Source organism: Gouania willdenowi, chromosome 6, assembly GCF_900634775.1.
Source record: "Gouania willdenowi chromosome 6, fGouWil2.1, whole genome shotgun sequence".
Taxonomy (NCBI): domain Eukaryota; kingdom Metazoa; phylum Chordata; class Actinopteri; order Blenniiformes; family Gobiesocidae; genus Gouania; species Gouania willdenowi.
In genome coordinates this window covers 62,287,769-62,294,209 of record NC_041049.1, presented here as the reverse complement: position 1 = coordinate 62,294,209, position 6,441 = coordinate 62,287,769, and positions in this window count along the sequence as shown.

The window sequence follows — 6,441 nt, the reverse complement described above, 5'->3', positions numbered from 1 at the left end:
GTGCCCGTAGGAAGTATGTGTTGCTATAGAAAGTGGGAGGTTTCATATTTAGCACTGTATTATAGGCTAGCATATATCTGCAGTTTGCTGAGTGAGAGAAAGAGGTGTGTGTGTGTGTGTGTGTAGTTGACTAGATGAACTGTGCAGAGCATAATATTCAGCATTGTAATATAGGCTACATATATATATATATATATATATATATATATATATATATATATATATATATATATATATATATATTCAGCATTGTAATATAGGCTACATATATATATATATATATATATATATATATATATATATATATATATATATATATATATATATTCAGCATTGTAATATAGGCTACATATATACAGTATATAGTGAAAGCCTATGATTATTTTTATTCTATTATTTTTTTATTTATTATTATTATTACTCTGCTTAGTTACAAACGTTGCTCACTGAGGACACCTACTGGTCAATAATAACCGGGTGTTTTTTTTAGACCCACTTTATTCCTTTTTAAAAGCCCTTAGTGCAGTCACTTCTATAGATTCTACGCAACATTCAACTTATCCTGAGTTACCATGACTACCTGTCAACATTGAGCTGTTGCATTTAGGACGTAATAGGCAACTGGCAGTCCAGGGGCCACATGTGCCCCTCGGTTTAATTTTGTGCACGCCGCCCGACAAAAGTAAAGACAAAACTAACAAAAAATAGGTTAAACTGCTTAAACAATAATGACTCCACAATACAACATCACAACAAAAACACACAAAATGACTCATAACAAACAAAACAACAACCATAAAAACTTAGAATGAAAAAAAATATACAGAGACAATAGAAATACATAAGATGACCCCAAAACAGGAAAATGACAGGAAAAAACACAAAATGATAACAAAAAACCAAAAAGCCTTTGTTGTTTCCTGTATTAATATTCATATTATTCTAAATGCTGACATTTAGTTGTTATGTGGCCCTCGGGTCAGATAATCACATTTTTGTGGCCCCTGCTGTGATAAAATTTTCTCTTCTCAAATTGCCAAATAACATCCTGCATATACAAATGTATATACAGTATATATAGTGTACAAGTGTATACATGTGGGGGATCAGTTTAAAACTCTGCCATCTGTACAAACTGAACCCACAGGAAATGTGAACCACTCAATGATGTGGAACAGAATGTTTTCTACATAGTGGAAACTCTGAGTCATCGTAAATAATCAGACCTGATCCACAGTTTGTTTGGTCAGAGTCATTTGGATTTGACAACTTTGTTTACACTAAGTTCCTGGTTATTCTACTATTTAAATCCAGAGGATGATTTCAAGTAAAGACCCCAGTGCTGGACTGTGACAAAAATTCAGCCCTTTTTCTGTTCTTTTTGACACTTTTATGCAATTTTTGTCCTTTTTTTTAGTTTTTTTTGGCCACTTTTCATTCAAATAAGCTAACTTTTGCTCAATAAAAACTATTTGTTTCCTTTTTTCCCCCAACATTTTTCCTCTTTTTGTTCCACATTTTTGCACTTTCCTTTACTATTATTTGTCACATTTTGCCCATTTAAGCCATTACAAATCACCTGGTTCCTCATTATTTGACCATCATTTTTTTTTACCACTCTTGACTGCTTTTGGCCCATTTCTGTCAATTTTCATTCTTTTCTTGTCACATTTTTTGCTTTTTTGGGCCATTTTTGCATCTTTTCACACTTTTTTCAGACTTTAGCCACCTTTTGCCAATAAATATCCAATCTTTTCTATTTTTGTCCATATTTGCAGGTTCTTTTTGACACCTTTATCCAAATTGTGTCCTTTCTTTAATTTTTTTTTGCCACTTTTCATCCAAATAAGCTAACCTTTGCCCAATAAATTCTACTTGTTTAATTTTTTCCTACATTTTGCCCTTTTTTTTTTTTTTTACTATTGTTTGTCCATTTAAGCAACTCTTTGCCATTACATACCACCTGGTTCCTCATTATTTGACCACTCTTGACTGCTTTTGGCCCATTTCTGTCAATTTTCATTCTTTTCTTGTCACATTTTTTGCTTTTTTGGGCCATTTTTGCATCTTTTCACACTTTTTTCAGACTTTAGCTACCTTTTAAATATCCCATTTTCCCTATTTTTTGTCCATTTTTGCAGGTTCTCTTGGACACTTTTATCCATTTTTTGTCCTTTCTTTAATTTTTTTTTGCCCAATAAATACCACTTGTTTTCATTTTTCCTTTTTTTGTTCCACATTTTTGCCCTTTTTCACTATTGTTTGCTACAATATTTGCCCACTCTTTACTGCTTTTGACTGCTTTCAGTTGTTTTCTCACTCTTTTCTTGCCACGTTTTTGCCGCTTTTACATTTCCTTGTGATGGGATATAGGCTTCATGCATACTGTGTTCAAACCTGGATGTAGCAATCATGATGTACGACTGGCTGGATAATCAGTGTTTCTGTAAAGATTCAAAGCTGCAAAATACAAACCTACGCAAAGAGAGTTCTCAATGTTCTGAAGCTTTGAACGTGTGCGGCTCCTTCATGGTTTGCGTAACCTGCTCTAATAAATGAACACGTTCTATTTTAGGTTCACAGGTCCCTCAATTAACGGCACTACCGTCTCTGACGGAGAGACTATTATCTCAGCACAATGTGAATGAATTAAACGTATCTTGTAATGAGTCCATTGCTTACGAGGGATCGGAGGGAAAATGTGTAACACTGTGAAAAGGTCTTTTTGTTCTAACAGCCGTGTTCCTGCAAATAGAAAGAAAAGCATTTACAACTGCTGGGAATATTCTTGGATGTCATTATTCCAGTGTGAGACACTTTATTAATGGTATCAGACAAACAGGTTTATCTTTACAGTCATGATCCATGAAGTAAGTGTCTATTTTTACGGTTGACGTACGGACAACCCCTGGTGCTATTGATACGGTTACCGAAGTACACGTACGTAGCATCTTAGAGTTAGGGTTATGTTTAGGGTTAGGATTAGAGTTAGGGTTAAGGTTAGGGTTATGTTTAGGGTTAGGATTAGAGTTAGGGTTAAGGTTAGGGTTATGTTTAGGGTTAGGATTAGAGTTAGGGTTAGGGTTAGGGTTAGGGTTATGTTTAGGGTTAGGATTAGAGTTAGGGTTAAGGTTAGGGTTAAGGTTAGGGTTATGTTTAGGATTAGAGTTAGAGTTGGGGTTAGGGTTAGTCACGCGATCTAAACTGACCAATGACTGACCTATCATGTGACCTAAACTGGCCAAATAGGGGCGCTGCGTATGGATAGAATGTCGAAATATTGATATGGCAACCATATGGATAGCTACTGCCATCCACGAAAGTCTGCCTGGATGCAGCATTGCTTGCTAACATGGGACCAGAGGTGTAAACCAGTGGTTTTTTGACTCAAGTACCCCCTTTTTCTTACTTTTGAATCCAACATTTTGCTCAGAATACTATGAAACAACATCTATAAATCATAATGATTTAATGAATGAGTGATAAAACACATTTTAAAGAATCTCATTTTGTAAATAAGCGGAATGAAACGGTATGTAGTGGCTCCTGAATAGATTTATTTCTCTGGTTTTTATCATTTACGTTTATCTCCCTCCTTATGTAGGACCAAGTCTTGTATTTTCAGTTCATGTTCTAATCAAGATCATTTCTATCATCATTTTGTGTATTTTTAGTATCATTTTGTGTATATTGTTATTGTTTGTCTGTTCTTTTCATTATTCAGTAAATTATTCTCCTATTTTGTGTTGTTTTGTTGTCAATTTTTTGCATTGTTGGTATTATTTAAATTATTCTCTGTCAGAGTGTGTGTTTTTGGTGTTGTTTTGTATGTTTCTCTGTTATTTTTCTGTATTTTCTAGTGATCATTTAGTGTGTCTTTGTTGTCGTTTTGGGTGTTGCTGGTTATAGTAACTATTTCTCTCTCAGTGCATGTGTTTTTGGTGTCAATTTGTATATTTTATTGCTGTTTGTTCTTTTTATTATTCAGAATTAATTTCTTCAGGCACAAGCCTTTGTTGAATCTGCCTCATAGTACATGGTTTAGGGATCAATATATCAAAGATCATTTTCTTGAAAAAAAAAAGACATATACGGTTGAAATTGACGCTCAAACGTTTGTTTCTGTTTGCAACTCAATTACAGTAATGTCAGTACTTGTAATCTATTACTTTCTCCTATGCATGTGACTGTTTGATTGTGACCTTCCAACAGCTCATACGGTGACAGGTTGAAGAGGATTTGAAAAGGTCCACACGCCCAAAGCTGTAATTATACCTCCTTTGTTCACTAGCGGCACTGACGTAATCACCTCTATTTATAGCAGAATGGTGATGGTGATGTTATTTGTGACATGTGGATAACTTCAGTTTTCACGTCTTGATTTGGCCTCCAGCTGCTGTGTAATCATTCCACAAATGTCACATCTGCATCTTCCTCAATCACTACATTCCCATGACGGATGGTGTAGACCAGGTATGGGCAACTTTTATCACAGCAGGGACACAAAAAATGTGACTGTCGACGCTGATCCGAGGGCCACATTATCAACATTCATGCCTGTGTTAAGAATAATGACCAATTTGAGCTTTAACACAGGAAATAAAGAGTTTTTAGTCATTGTTTGTGGTTTTTGGAGTCATTGTGTGTATTTATCTGTCATTTTGTGTATTTTAAGTCAATAAACAGTAGGCATATGTGTTTGTGTTATTTCTTGTGTGTTATATTTGCATTGTGTTTATTGTCAATCTGTGTATTTTTTTATTTTTTTATTTTTTAGTATTTTTGCCGTTTTGGGTATTTTTTCGGTCATTTTGTGTAATTGTTAGCATTGTGTGTTTCTTTGGTGTCATTTTGTGAGTTTAGGTGGTTGTTTTGTGTGGCCCATGTGTGTATATTAACTGTCCTTATTCTAACCTGTGTGTCTGTGTGCAGTGGACGAAGTTTATACAACGTGGATGTTCTGTTTGTTGTTGTCTGAGAGCTATTTGAGCTGCATTTTATTGTGGGGTTTCCTGTGGATTGTTTGCATTTTTTATTGTATGTAAGGTTTTAATGACGTAAAGCACTTTGAATTACTGTATATTGTGCATATTAAAAGTGCTCTACAAATACAATTTGATTGATTGATTGATATACTGTATCTTCTATTTTTTGTTATGCTGTTTTTATTTTAATTTATTTATCTGCTGCTGAAACTGTGCAAATTTCTCCTTGTGGGACTAATAAAGGTTATTTTATCTTGTCTTTTGTGTGTATTATGACTCTTTTTTGTGTTTTTGTTGTTGCTTGGTGTATTTTTTTTAAAATTCTTTTACATTCTGTGCATTTTGATGTTGTTTTGTGTGTTTTTGAAGTTATTTTGTAGGGGTGTCCCGATCCGATATCGATATCGGATATCGGTTTGATATCAGCCTGAAAACAAATATCGGATTAAAATTTCCGATTCTGTATTTTTTTTGCAAATATATATTCATTTATTCTATTCAACTGTAAAATACTGTAGTTATTATGTCGGAGGTTGACATTTATGTAACCAGTTAGTTAATAATAAATGGGTCAGTTTTTCTCATACCTTCTGTTTGAGTCACATCACTTGATCAAGCCTTTTCTAACATTCCACGCGACAAAATAAATAATTTTATTATGAATTTTTCTATAAAAAAAAAGTAATAAAAGCATGTATGATTCATGCTGATATCGGATTATTATCGGTATCGGCCGATACGCAAGGCTGCAATATCAGTGTCATATCGAAATCAAAAAGTTGTATCGGGCCATCCCTATTATTTTGTGTATTATGATGGGCTTCATATTACTCCCAAATTCTTGAATTACAATTTTTGGTGGATTTGTTTTTTGGAGGACAGCACAGAAGTAAACCGAGGGCCGCATGTGGCCCCCGGGCCGCCAGTTGCCGATGTCTGGTGTAGCAAAAACACCTCCCACTAAAGTGCCCTCCTCCCATGCCTTATTTGATTCTAAACCCATGCTTAAAATAAAGCTTTTATTCAATCAAAGGATCATCATACCTCATTATTCCGTCCATCTTTTGGACCTGTCTCTCTCTCTTTGAAGGCTCTTCAACAAAAGGCTCCGTGACATCTCCTGCTTCCACTAATGACTCGTCTTTGTAGTTTTGCTCACAGAAATTGTAGCTCGGACACATAAATCAAACATCAATCCAATGCAAGGCAAATCCCTTTGTTAACGCTTAAAGTGGAAAGCAATATAATTCAAATGACGATATTGAAACCGACTGTGAATAACTCACTGTACTGGGCTGTAATTGATCTCTGGCTGAGATTTTATTTTAATTTTCTTTGGACAGTTGTTTTTGTGCTTGTGTGACACTACTTTAGTTTCTATTAATTCACAAAGTTTGCATTGTTTTTTCATTTATAATGTAAAAATCTGAGCTGTCAAACTCATTTTAGTTTATAG